The sequence below is a fragment of the Saimiri boliviensis genome, chromosome 6, assembly GCF_048565385.1.
Source record: "Saimiri boliviensis isolate mSaiBol1 chromosome 6, mSaiBol1.pri, whole genome shotgun sequence".
NCBI lineage: Eukaryota > Metazoa > Chordata > Mammalia > Primates > Cebidae > Saimiri > Saimiri boliviensis.
Window position 1 is genome coordinate 71,082,682 of NC_133454.1, and position 14,456 is coordinate 71,097,137.

The window sequence follows — 14,456 nt, forward strand, 5'->3', positions numbered from 1 at the left end:
CCAGTCATTTTATATACATCATCTCGCTTCATCCTCACAATACCCATCAGACATCCGTAGTACAGGTAAGGAAATTGAAGCTCAAAGAGGCTAAACAACTTTCCCCAGTAATTAGCTTGCAGAACTGGCATTAGAACCTATGTCCATCTTATTTCATACATGAATATAGATTTCTGAAGAATATCTAATAATTAGAGTGCTTGGAAAAGAAATGGGTAGTGTACCAATCAGGCTCACATCAGAAAATAGCACAATTAGGATAATTCAAGGAGGTTTTTTATTGGTTGGTTTGTTTGTTTTGCTTTGTTTTTCACAAAGGGATGATTTTAAAGTGTCATGTTCTAACCGAGGTCTGAGGGGAGTTGGTGGACAGGTGGTGGGCAGCCGAAAGAACACTTGAGGAATCATAGGGCATTTCAACATGGCTTTTTCTCTCTGGGCATGAGTGAGCCTGGGCACAAGCTGTGAGCACAAGACATATGTACAGTGTCAGCTGGGTAATTATACCTTTTACAGACAATACGAGTGCACCTGGTTACCTAATGTACCTCACATAGCATGGTTACCCCTGTGCTCCAAACCTGCTGAGTCATACTGTGCCAGAAGGCCACCTCAGCCTATTCCTAACTGAAGCACAGCCATTTCCCTTTCAGTCTACCCCCTAGGCCAAGAGCATCCTCCAGGCAGGAAGATGTGCCCACAGAGTAGAGTCCTGAATCCATAACCCACAACAACAATACAGAGAGCAATAGCTCACTACTAGGATGCCAGCTTATGCTACTTATGAATACTAGGGCCCAGCATATGCCTGAGCCCAGGGATGCCCCCACTGCAGGGGGTCATCAGTAAGGCTCTTGATCACCTTAAATCTCCTGTGAGACCCCTTGCAGGGCTGCTGCTATGTTCTGCCAATTGTCAGGGATAAAGGTACCACATTGTGTTCCTAAAAGAGCACAGGTGTCTCCTTGGGCAGCAGTTATTATGTCTAAGGCCATTCAGTTTGCAACACCAACTTTCTGATCTATCAACCTCATCTGTTAACAGGAGAGGGCCACTCGAGTGTAATTCAAAGCCCGAGCGCTGTGCTCTGCAAGAGCAGTAACTTGTTCTTCTATATTTATGGCACCTGCTCCAGAAATAGTCATTGCCAAGGGGTAGAACCATCGGGGGCTCATTGCACTGGCAAAAACTGAGGGTGTAGTGCGTCTCAGTTATGCAGAGTGGGCATCTGGGGAAAACAGTGGCAGGTACATAAGACCACCCCTAGGTACAATATTCAGTCCAGTCCACAGGTAGGTAAGGCTACTCTGTTCTCCACAGACCCATAAACTCCCAGGGGGCACAAAATCCACTGGGGCCTGACCTTGTCTACTTGCTACCTGGTTAAGGGCAGTCTCCGTATCATTACTTGTTGTGTAACACTGAGTAGCCATCTCTGTTTAGGGTGTGCCTGAGTACATGCTGGGCATTTCTGACAAGCCTCCCAAATATCTTACCTGGGCAGGAACAGATCCCAATGCTTACTGACCTGTTGCATTAGTTTAACACCAGTTTCCAGTGTAGCCACAAGCCACATCTCATGCCAGTGCTAACTCTAACCATTAGACTTTGGCCAAGACATCTGTCTCATCATTGCCAGGGTGGCCAAAGGTGTATGACTTGACACATGATAAATACTTACCTCTTCCTTTTTTTTTTTTTTTTTTTTTTTTGAGACGGAGTTTTGCTCTTGTTACCCAGGCTGGAGTGCAATGGCACAATCTCGGCTCACCGCAACCTCCGCCTCCTTGGTTCAGGCAATTCTCCTGCCTCAGCCTCCTGAGTAGCTACCTCTTTCTGATAACTCATGTCCCAGAGGTCTTTCCACATGGCTTAGCTTCACATGGGTCAGTGGCTGACTGCCCCTTCTGTATTTTCCAGGTAGTTAACCGCAAGGTTAAGCCTCAATAGACCACCCAGCTATCAGTACAAATTACCATAGTTGTCACCTCCTTGGTGATCACCATCCATACTGCTCTAAGTTCAGTTCATTGACTACTCTGTCCACACCCAGTTTCAAACCACATGGTTTCAGTACTAGGTTGGACCGCAACAGCAGTCTGGGCAGCCGTAGCACCTCGGCTAGACCGATCTGTGTACCATGCCTCACTGGGAACGGGGGATGCCCTTCCTTACATGGTGAAAGTCCACAGTCTAAGGGTGTCTTAGGCCCCATGGTCTTATCTCGCATTAGGACTACAGCTCCCAAGACGTCTTGCAACTCTGCTGCTAAGGGACTTGTACTCAGGGCACTCCACCGCTCTAACTAGGTGCCCAACTTTGCCAAAGTGGAGGTCTGCACCATCCCAGTCCAGGGGATCGTTATCCATGAATGCACCCATTCCATTCTTGGGTAAGTTGTTCTCACGACGACTGTAGCCCACCCTGCCATGCTCTCATGAGTCTGAAGGGCAGCATATGCAGTTACTAACTGCTTTCCCTGTCCAGGGAGAAAGTCCCATTATCAGGAATGTACAACTGTAGCCTGCCCTGCCATGCTTTCATGAGGCTGAAGGGCAGTATATGCATTACTGAATACTTCTCTGTCAATGAATACTGGATCTCAGCTCCTTTCCATAGTTGGGATGAAAAGCCTGCTGGCATTCTCAAGCTCTCCATGTGCTGCTATAAGTTCCAGCCAAAATTATCTGTGGTCACACGCACATCAAGTTTAAATGGGTGCCCCTGGTTAATTACCCGTAGGGCCTGTCCCTGCTGAATAGCCTGCTTGGCTGACAGAAAGGCTGTCTCAGCCTCATCATCTTAATTTTCGGCAAGGGGAGGATTACCATTTCTAAATTGGCAAGAGAATCAGAGGTTAGCATAATATCATTAACAAGACCATGATATATGGTGAAGCTCTGCAAATAGCCCTGTGGCAGCACTGTGAAAGTCTGCTGTCACCTTCCCATGAAGGTAAACTGTTCCTGGCTTTCTGGAAAATAATGCATTAGCCAAGCCCACCACATAGTGGTACTGTCCCAGTTCCATCATCAAGCAGTCCATCTAATCCATGATTGATGGCACAGCTGCCAAGCTGTATAAAACATCCACTCCCAGAATATATCTACGCTGGTGTTTGTCAGCACCAGCACTTGCTGTACATTGGTGGGGGACCAGTGAATTGATAATTTCATATGTGGCCTCTGGTGGTTCACTGTTCCCCCAAGCCAGGCACTTTGCCAGGTCCTTCATCAAACAGAAAAGGCTTTACACCCTATCCGGCTGCAGCATGTGGTCTTTGAGCTGAAGTGTCCAGGCAGGACCAGGTTACGCAGCAATGTCCTTCTCCCCCTTGGACATTTTCTGGAATTGCTGCTCTGAGACAACTGTCTCCACAAAGTTAATAGCACTTTATTGTGCTGCTTATCAATTTTCTCTCAGTCAACTCCAGCCAAAATCAAATCTATCCCCATCTGTGAGCATGTCACTCATTGGGCCCCCCTTTTCTCCCATTGAAGGCGCCGGGCCCTGCGCGTAGGGCATCTTCCCCTTCTTCACGGTGCAAACCCACACCAAGTGGAGGTCTCTGGCCAAGATGATGGACCCAGGCCTGCATTCACAGCAGCCTCTAATTCATTTTCCAAGCTCTGTAGCTGGGCCTCTGGGCACTCCACCTGTGCCTGAAGGTTCCCATTCACAGCAGCTTCTAACTCTTCTTCTGAGCTGTGTAACCAAGCCTACCCGCACCTGGAGGGCCCTTACCTCTGCCGCATACCTCAGGGACTGGGTGTGTACCTCTCATAGTGCAGTCAAAAACACCCATCCAAGTCTGCCAGCAAAGACTCACTCTTTCTCAGTGCTCTGTGCTTCTAGCTGCTTGAGTGCCTTCTCCCTGCTTATGGGTGGAGGGGGACCCATCTTCTGCTGCCCAGGTTTCCACTGGAGCCCATCTGAGCAGCACAGCTGCCACAGGGTACCACAATCCATGTTGCAAACACATGGCCAACCTGGAATCAGCAGGGACCAAAGGCTCACTCACTCTGGGATCATGTTCATGACGCCAATTGTCGTTCTAACTGAGGTTTGAGGGGAGTCAGTGGATGAGTGGCAGGCAGCTGAAAGAACACTCGAGGAATTGTAGGGAGTTTTGACATGGCTTTTTCTCTCTCTCTGGGCACTAGTGAGCTTGGGCACCAGCCTTGGTGGGAGCTGTGGGCACAAGCCATGGACACAAGGCATATGTACAGCATCAGCTGGGTAGTTATACCTTTTACAGACAATGGTGGCTCTGAGTCAAGCATGAGCACACGTGAGTGGTTACCTAAAGCACCTCACATGGTGTGGCTACATAATGTGCAGAGTTGTCCACCTGAACTCCAAACCTGCTTAAGTCACACTGTCCCAAAGGCCACCTTGACCTGTTCCTGACTAAAGCGCAGCCATTTCCCTTACATAAAGGTATAAGCAATCAGTAGTGGAGTCACAAGGGATAGTGAAGTAACTACTTCTAGCCAGAGAGACAGGGAAGGGAATGGCAATTGGAAATGAGAAGGAGAGAGTCATTCACAGAAGGCTGCACAATTGAAGGGAGCCAAGGAAATAAACACTGATCTCATCCTCCTTCCTTCCTCCAGTCTCCTACTGGGGCATTTACTGGCAACTGGAAGCCTGAAGGCATGGAGCCTTATTGATGTAGCCCATATATCTCAGCTTCCTAGAAAAAAGAAGAGAGTAGGCTGGGCGCGGTGGCTCAAGCCTGTAATCCCAGCACTTTGGGAGGCCGAGGCGGGTGGATCACGAGGTCAAGAGATCGAGACCATCCTGGTCAACATGGTGAAACCCCGTCTCTACTAAAAAAAAATACAAAAAATTAGCTGGGCATGGTGGCGCGTGCCTGTAATCCCAGCTACTCAGGAGGCTGAGGCAGGAGAATTGCCTGAACCCAGGAGGCGGAGGTTGCGGTGAGCCGAGATCGCGCCATTGCACTCCAGCCTGGGTAACAAGAGCGAAACTCCGTCTCAAAAAAAAAAAAAGAAAAAAGAAGAGAGTATAAAAGGGTGGAAAGTATATTTTGTATGTTCAATGAGAGGTTCCACTTCTGGAATAGTGGAGTAAGAAGCCCTCACAGACCCATTCCTCAGTGAAACAACCTTAACTGGTAAAAATTATTAAGCAATCATTTAAGTCTCCATGAATCAGCCAGGTGTGGTGGCTCATGCCTGTAATCCCAGAACTTTGGGAGGCTGAAGTTGGAGGTTCACTTGAGCCCAGGAGTTTGAGACCAGCCTGGGCAACATAGTGAGACCCCATCTCTATTTTCACTATAATTTTAGATTTAAAACAGTGAAAAAAAGGAAAAGAAAATAAAGTCTCTGTGAGTTGTCCTAAGACATACAACAAATGAAGAAATTCTTACTCAAGAAAATCTACTAAATCTCAGTAATAATAACAAGAATTTGTGGCACTTGAACCATAACCCCCTCTATTTCTTTTTGCTCCCTGCCCTGTCTTCAACTCAGAGTCATGGAAGCTCCATCCAGAAGGTGTGGCCAGGAAAATAAGGCTCCCTCTTCCCTCAGCTCCAAGTAAAGGGATCTAGTATATTAACATTAGGAACAGGCCACCAGCATTTTTCATCATTTCCAGCTCTGAGTTGCAGAATCTAAATACCTGGCAAGTGTAGCCAAGAGGTCAGGGGCTTTCTTCTTCCACTCAGTCCTCACTCATAAAAAGAGGCCCCTCCCTAGATGCAGCAGGCTGAGAATATTGAGACTCTGATTACCCTCATTCCACCCTGGAGAGATTCCATTCAGGAAGCAGCAAGCCTAGAAGACCAGAGGCTACCACCTCCACCCAGCATCTCAAGCCATGGCTCAGACAGTTTGCCCCAGAGGAGAGGCAGTCTATAAGAACAGAAATCTCTGAAGCTCTTCCCAAAGGGACTGGCTTTACTTGAAACAAAATGTGGGAAGTTCAAGTCTAGGGTGCTCTTAAAAACAAAAATTTGGGGGATAAGCAATTAAGAGGAGGCTGGTAATTCTTGATAACAACAAACTAAGCCAAAGGCCTGCTGTTTTATCTGAGAGAGCCAGGGATAGAGCAAAAAGAGCCTTCCTGGGGTCTGAACAATCTTCAAAGACTAGCTTCAAAATCTACTACTGCAGAGACTTATATTTAATTAAATCAGGCTGTTGCACCATTTATGCTTCAGGGCATAAATGAGCAATCAGCCAGCAACAGATAGAGCCTAAAAGGTGGGTGCAATACCAAATAAGGCAGACAGTTTAACAGGTCAGGAAAAGAGACAGAGTCTTGCTAAAATCCCTGTTACTCAAGGGTAACTGGGTACATACCCAAGGCTGTATCCTTTGAGGAAGGCACTAGAGGTTTTACACTGTGGGGAAATTAGCCTTCACTAAAATAGCCTGGCCAAATCACTAAGCAGATAACAACAACAAAACGGGTCCCCACAGAGGGAGAAGGGAATCGGTGCCTACAGTAGTATGTGACTGAAAGCATCTAGTTTTCAACAAAAAATTACGAGACATGCAGAGAAACCGAAAAGTGTGATCAGCGTGCAGGGAATAAAAGTAGGCAACAAGAACTACCTGTGAGAGGGCTGTGATGTTAGATTTATTGCTCAAGCCTGTAATCCCAGCACTTTGGGAGGCCGAGGCGGGTGGATCACAAGGTCAAGAGATTGAGACCAACCTGGTCAACATGGTGAAACCCCGTCTCTACTAAAAATACAAAAAAAATTAGCTGGACATGGTGGCGCGTGCCTGTAATCCCAGCTACTCAGGAGGCTGAGGCAGGAGAATTGCCTGAACCCAGGAGGCGGAGGTTGCAGTGAGCCGAGATCGCGCCATTGCACTCCAGCCTGGGTAACAAGAGCGAAACTCCATCTCCAAAAAAAAAAAAAAAAAAAAAAAAAGATTTATTAAAGACTTCAAAGCAACCATTATATTCATACATTCAGTGTTCAAAGATCTCAAAGAAAAATAAACATGGTTAAGTAAATAAAGATATAATGATAATGTTTCATTGAATGAAAAATGTCAATAAAGAGATAGAAAAAATAACAAAATGGAAGTTATAGAGTTGAAAAATACAATAACTAAAATAAAAAATTCACTTGGGCACCAGCCTTGGTGTGAGCCATGGGCATAAGCCATATGTACAGCATTAGTGGGGTAGTTATACCTTTTACAGACAATAGTGGCTCTGGGTCAAGCATGAGCACATGTGAGTGATTACCTAAAGCACCTCACGTGGCATGGCTACATTACATGTTGTGTTGTGCACCTGCACTCCAAACCTGCTTGAGTCATGCTGCGTCAGAAGGTCACCGTGGTCTATTCCTGACTAAAGCAGTAAAGATTAATTTTGAAAGTGGCAAGAGCAAACGACTTATCACATATAAGAGAACCTCAGTAAGATCAACAGATGACTCCTAATAAGAAATAACAGACCACGCATAGTGGCTCACACCTGTAATCCCAGCACTCAATAGTAGGTCTAAACTGGCAGAAGAAAGAATCAGCAAACTTGAAGATAGAACAATATGCAATCTGAAGAACAGAGAGAAAGAAGAATAAATAAGATGAACAGCCTCAGGGAATGTGGATCACCATTAAGTGCATTAAGTGATAGTAGTTTTAAAAGGAGAAGAGATGGCCAGGTGTGGTGGCTCACACCTGTAATCACAGCACTTTGGGAGGCCAAGGCAGGCAGATCACTTGAGGTCCAGAGTTCGAGGCCAGCTTAGCCAACATGGTGAAACCCTGTCTCTACTAAAAATACAAAAATTAGCCAGGCATGGTGGTGCATGCCTGTAGTTCTAGCTACTCAGGAGGCTGAGGCAGGAGAATTAAGTAAACCCGGGAGGCAGAGGTTGCAGTGACTGGAGATCATGCTACTGCACTCCCACCTGGGTGACAGAGCAAGACTCCATCTCAAAACTAAAAATAAAAAAAGGAGAAGAAAGAGAGAAAGGAGCAGAAAAATGTTTTTAAGAAATAATAGCTGAAAACTTCCCTAATTAAATGAAAAATATTTATATTCATATCCACATAGCTCAATGAATTCCAAGTAGGATAAAAACAAAGAGGTGCACACTCATACATCATAGCAAAAATGCTGAAAGACAAAGATTAATTTTGAAAGTGGCAAGAGCAAATAACTTATCACATACAAGAGAACTTCCGTAAGAGCAACAGATGACTCCTTATGAGAAATAATAGGCCAGGCATGGTGGCTCACACTTGTAATCCCAGCACTTTGGGGAAGGTTTGGCAGTAGGGTCACCTGAACCCAGGAGTTCGAGACCACCCTGGGAAACATAGTGAGACCTAGTCTCTATGAAAAATAAAAAAATTAGCTAGGTGTGTGGTACAACCTGCAGTCCAAACTACTCCAGAGCCTGAGGTGAGATGATCACTTAAGCTTGGGATGTTGAGGCTACTGTGAGCTGTGATCGCACCAGTGCACTCCAGTCTGGGTGACAGAGTGAGACCCTGTCTCAAAAAAGGAAAGACAAAAAAAGAAAGGAAATAATAGATATTAGAAAAAAGTGGGTGATATATGCAAAGAGCTAAAATAAAAAAATCTGTAAACTAGGAGGTTATATTGCAGCAAAACTATCTTTCAGAAATGAAGGTGGAGTAAAGACATTCATAGACGAACAAAAAATGAGATAATTTTTTGGCTAGCAGCCCTGCCTTATACAAAATGCTAAAGAAAATTCTTCGTGTACCTATGCCACAATCTTGCATGTTCTTCACATGTACCCCAAAACCTAAAATGCAACTAAAAAAAAAAAAAAGAAAATTCTTCAAACTAAAAGCAACTGACCCTATATGATAATTCAAGTTCAAATGAAAAAGCAAAGAGTACCAGTAAAGGTAATTATGTAATTATAAAAGAGCTTATTTTTCTCCTTTATTTTATAAAATGATTGAAAAAGCAATGTATAAAACTATATATACATGTGTGTATATATATACATATATGTTTCATAGATATGACAAGAAAAGTTAACATGAAAGAAAAAATAAACTGGACATTATCAAAATTAAAAACTTATGTGCTTCGGAGTACACCATCAAGAAAGTGAAGATACAACACATAGAATGGAGGCATTAAATAGTTCTTCCCACTTTTATGATTCTCTAAGTGCTATTCTTATTTATTATTGTTTTTATTTTTATTTATGAATGGGTCCTGGCTTCCTTCAAGGACAAGTATGTCTTCTTAGTCATGTTAGCTTAGCCCAGTGGCTACATGATAAACAATTGTTGATAGTGAAGATAGTCTGAACCCACCACTGCAAGGAGAAGAAAATTTGAATGGGAGAATAGTTACACACGCACTGATGCAGTACTTTGGAAAGTTTGCCAACTTCTATTGTAACCTCCTGTGGGAGCCAGACGGGAGGCACCATGGAGCCATCTATGACTTCATCAATGTTAATGGATTATTCAATTTAAAAAAAAAAAATCCCACAGGCTAAGGAACCTTTCTTTCCTGATAGCCATCTGGCTACTTTAAAGTTCCTGGTGAAATGCTTTACAAAGTTCAGATGGAGATCAAGAGCGCTGGCCCTGGGTTCCTGGGAGTATATGACAGCAGGTGCCATGACTTCCTGGTAGTGTCATATCTGCAGCACTCACTACAAACATGGCACCATGTAGACAGGTACAAACATGGTACCATGCAGATAGGCTTGTGGAGTGAATGAAACTTCAGGGGAAAATAATTCAAGGTCGGAAACAATCTGCAAGAGAAATTTCGTAACAAATATATTTTAGCCTTTATGAGACAGCATCAGGGGAAGATATAAAAGTCATCTTGGGCCAGGCACAGGGGCTTACTCGTGCAATCCCAGCACTTTGGGAGGCCGAGGCAGGTGGAGCTCAGGAGTTCAACACCAGCCTGGGCAACATGGTGAAATCCCATCTCTACTAAAAAAAAAAAAAAAATTCAAAAAAATAGCCCAGCATGGTAGCGTGCACCTGTAGTCCCAGCTACTTGGGAGGCTGAGGTAGGAGAATCGCTTGAACTCCAGAGGTGGAGGTTGCAGTGAGCCAAGGTTACACCACTGCACTCTAGCTTGGGTGACAGAGTGAGACTCTGGCTCAAAAACAAAACAAAACAAAACAAAACAAAGTCATCTTCAGGTGTTTATAGCCTGGGACCAGCAGTGCTGGTAAATCTGAGGGAAAAAGTCCCTCATTTGTAGGTTTGCTAATTCCCATGGTGTAAATACTCCTACCCTGGCTGATTTCAAACTACTGACATAAGCACAATCAGCTCTGACAGCCAGTTCACTGTTGGCTGCACCATAAAGTATTTTGACACTGGAGCACATGTGTGTGATCACATTATTTTTCTTTTTTTAGTGTATACCATTCCAGACTCTCTCACTACTTTGCATTTTGAGCTCTGTGTTGTCTTTTGCCTCTAGCCTTCTCCCAATGCCTAACTTCCCATGTCTTTTAACATTCAGTTCAGGAATCTCCTGCTTTGGAGCAGGCCATGTCTTGACTACTCCAATTGGATTAGGTGCCTCCCTCTGCATTCCTACAAACCCCTGCTGCTTCCTGTGTCACAGCACTTATCACAGCTGTATTGTTATGGTTGTTTGCCTCCCTTTCCTGACTCTCCCTCCATGCCCACTATGCAGTCCTGGTGGAGCTGCCCATTAGCATACACCTTCCCCATAGTTAGTCCAGGAGGCAGGTGTGCATTCTAAGTTAGATGAATTTGAGTCCTATAATTTTATTTTTTGAACTGGATTGCAGAATTAAGGCTGTGAGGTATAAAATGAGAATTTTGGCTGTCAGGGGGAAGCTAGTCTGAGAAAAAATTCAGTATGCAAATAAAACAGAAATTGATGAACATGTGATAAATAAAGCAAAATGTTAACAGTTATACAATCTAACTAGTGGTAAATGCAGGTACAAATATTTCAACTTTTCTGTGTATTAAACATAAGACCTAACACCATAAAAACCCTAGAAGAAAACCTAGGCAGTATCATTCAGGACATAGGCATAGGCAAGGACTTCATGACTAAAACACCAAAAGCAAAGGCAACAAAAGCCAAAATAGACAAATGGGATCTAATTAAACTTAAGAGCTTCTGCACAACGAAAGAAACAATCATTAGAGTAAACTGGCAACTAATAGAATGGGAAACAATTTTTACAATCTACTCATCTGACAAAGGGCTAATATCCAGAATCTACAAAGAACTAAAACAAATTTGCAAGACAAAAACAAACAACTCAATCTAAAAGTGGGCAAAGGATATAATAGACGCTTTTCAAAAGAAGACATTTATGTAGCCAACAAGCATATGAAAAATGCTCATCATCACTGGTCATTAGATAAATGCAAATAAAACCACATTGAGATACTATCTCATGCCAGTTAGAATGGTGATCATTAAAAAAGCTGGAGACAACAGATGCTGGAGCGGATGTGGAGAAATTGGAATGCTTTTACACTGATGGTGGGAGTGTAAATTAGTTCAACCATTGTGGAAGACAATGTGGCGATTCCTCAAGGATCTAGAAATAGAAATACCATTTGATCCAGCAATCCCATTACTGGGTATATACCCAGAGGATTATAAATGGTTCTATTATAAAGACATATGTACGTGTATGTTCATTGTGGCACTGTTTACAATAGCAAAGACTTGGAACCAACCCAAATGCCCATCAACAATAGACTGGATAAAGAAAATGTGGCACATATACACTATGGAATATTATGCAACCATAAAAAGGATGAGTTCATGTCCTTTGCAGGGACATGCATGAAGCTGGAAACCATCATTCTCAGCAAACTGACACAAGAACAGAAAACCAAACACCACATGTTTTCACTCATAAGTGGATGTTGAAAAATGAGAACACATGGACACAGGTAGGGGAACATCACACACCGGGGCCTGTTGGGGGTGGGGAGGCAAGGGGAGGGATAGCAGGGGGTGGTGGGATTGGGGAGAGATAACATTAGGAGAAATACCTAATGTAGGTGATGGGAGGATGGGTGCAGCAAACCACCATGGCATGTGTATAACTATGTAACAATCCTGCACAACCTGCACATCTACCCTAGAACTTAAAGCATAATTTAAAAAAATTTATATAAAAAATTATTATTATTATTTTGAGATCCAGTCTTGCTCTGTTGCCCAGGCTGGAGTACAGTGGCACAATTTCAGCTCACTGCAACCTCTGCCTCCCGGGTTAAAGTGATTCTCCTGCCTCAGCCTCCCGAGTAGCTGGGACTACAGGTGCACGCCACCATGCCAGGCTAATTTTTGTATTTTTAGTAGAGACAGGGTTCCACCATCTTGGCCAGGCTGGTCTTGAACTCCTGACCTTGTGATCCACCCGTCTCAGCCTCCCAAAGTGCTGGGATTACAGGCATGAGCCACTGCACTCAGCCTATATAATAAATTATTAAAGATGGGGGAGAAAGAGACAAGAATCAGATAGTAGGAGAATCCTGGAAAAATTCCAGCTTCTGGACTCCATTGTCCTAAGGGCCCAGTCACTTTCCTGCTCTTCTGATGATTACCCAGGCAAAATTCACATTTACTCCACTAGGTCAAGTTGGAATTCTGTCACTTGCAATCCTAAGTAACAGAAAAATATGATGCAGCTATTTTTACACCTATCTCCTTCACTATGACTCCATCACTAAACTATAAACTCTGAGAGGGCAGGGATCCCATATTATCTATTTTTTTTTTTTTTTGTCATTCCAGACCTCCAAAAACAAGCAATTTAGAGTAGTGATAAATAGCACGAATGTAGTGGCCAGACAGGCCTACGCATGGTATAGGGCTGACATCCTACTGTGGGATTGCAGGCAACTATTTTCTTGTTATCTTTCTCAGCCTTGGTTTCCTTCTCTGTAAAATGGAGATAAGACATTTGCTGAACAGAATGTGAGGATTAAGTTGTGATGTGGTTTGGATGTTTGTCACCTCCAAACTGCATGTTGAAATGTGACTCCCAATGCTGGAAGTGGGGCCTAAGTGAGAGGTGATGGATCATGGGGGCAGATCCCTCAGGAATGGCTTAGCACCATCCCTTGGTGATACAGGAGTTCTCCCTCAGTTAGTTCATGTGGGATCTGGAGTCTAGGACATCCCCTTTCTCTCTGTTGCTCCTGCTCTCACCAAGTGATATACCCACTCCTCCTTCACCCTCTGCCATGATTGGAGGCTTCCTGAGGCCCTTACCAGGAGCAGATGCTAGCACCATGCTTTCTGCACAGCCTGCAGAACCATGAGCCTACATAAACCACTTTTCTTTATAAATTACCCAATCTCAGGGATTCCCTTACAGCGACACAAGAACAAACTAATACAAATACGTGGTGCGATGCAGAGCATTCAAAAAAACATCTGATCTGAAAAAGTGCTTTGTAAATGTTAGTAATATTTATCATCATTAAGTGACACATTTGTCCTCATATTCTCTTATTCTCTGTGCTCGGTTTTTTAAATTATTAAATTTTCTCTATTCTAACCTGCCATTGATTATAAACCAGACCATAGATTCAATAGCAGCTTATCCTAAAGATAAGGAAATAATACCACATTAAATATATGATAAGGCAGTACAATTTAATGATTAAAAATGTGGGTGCTTAGAAACAGATTGTCTCTCTTGTAATGACCTTTGACACATTAATTAACTTTTCCTAGGTTAGTTTCCTCATTCAACAATTGTAACTGCTCAGTACATGTTAGTAATTACTCTTAGTTATTCATCAGTAGTAACATGCAACAATGATTCACAAGGCACCATATAGAGAGAAGAGAGAACTTCACCCCAAACAGAACTCCAGAGATCATCAGAAGGTCTTACTTGAATCTTTCAGTTGATTAATGATCAGTGGTATGTGTGAGGAAATTACCAAGACCAGGGAAAAAACCATCCTGAAGGACTAGTGCTATCCTGGATGCTTCAGTGCTATCCAGGAATAGTGTCTCTTTCCAACAGCCAGATTTGAAAAACATGTTTCACAGGGCACTGGATGGAGAATCAGGAAGGTCTTGGCTCAGTAATGCAAATAATTATCCCTAGACTGAGCACTACTCTAGACCCATGTTAAAAATCATTAAGGCAAGACCCAAGAGGTTCAAACTGCTTCAAACTGTTTCCCAGAACAAAGCTAAAGAGAGTATTTATAGAAACTCAAAAACATCCAGCACTCAAGAAGGCAGAAATCACAGTGTCTGAGGTTAAGAGATATGCAAAGAGGCAGTAAACCATGACTCAAAATGAGAATAATTCACTAATTGAAACTGACCCAGAACTGACAGATGTCAGAATTATCAGAGAAGAACATGAAAAAAGTTATTATAACTTTATTCCACATGTTCAAAAGTTAAATAGAACCATGGAAAACATAAAAGAGATACAAATCAAACTTTTACAAATGAA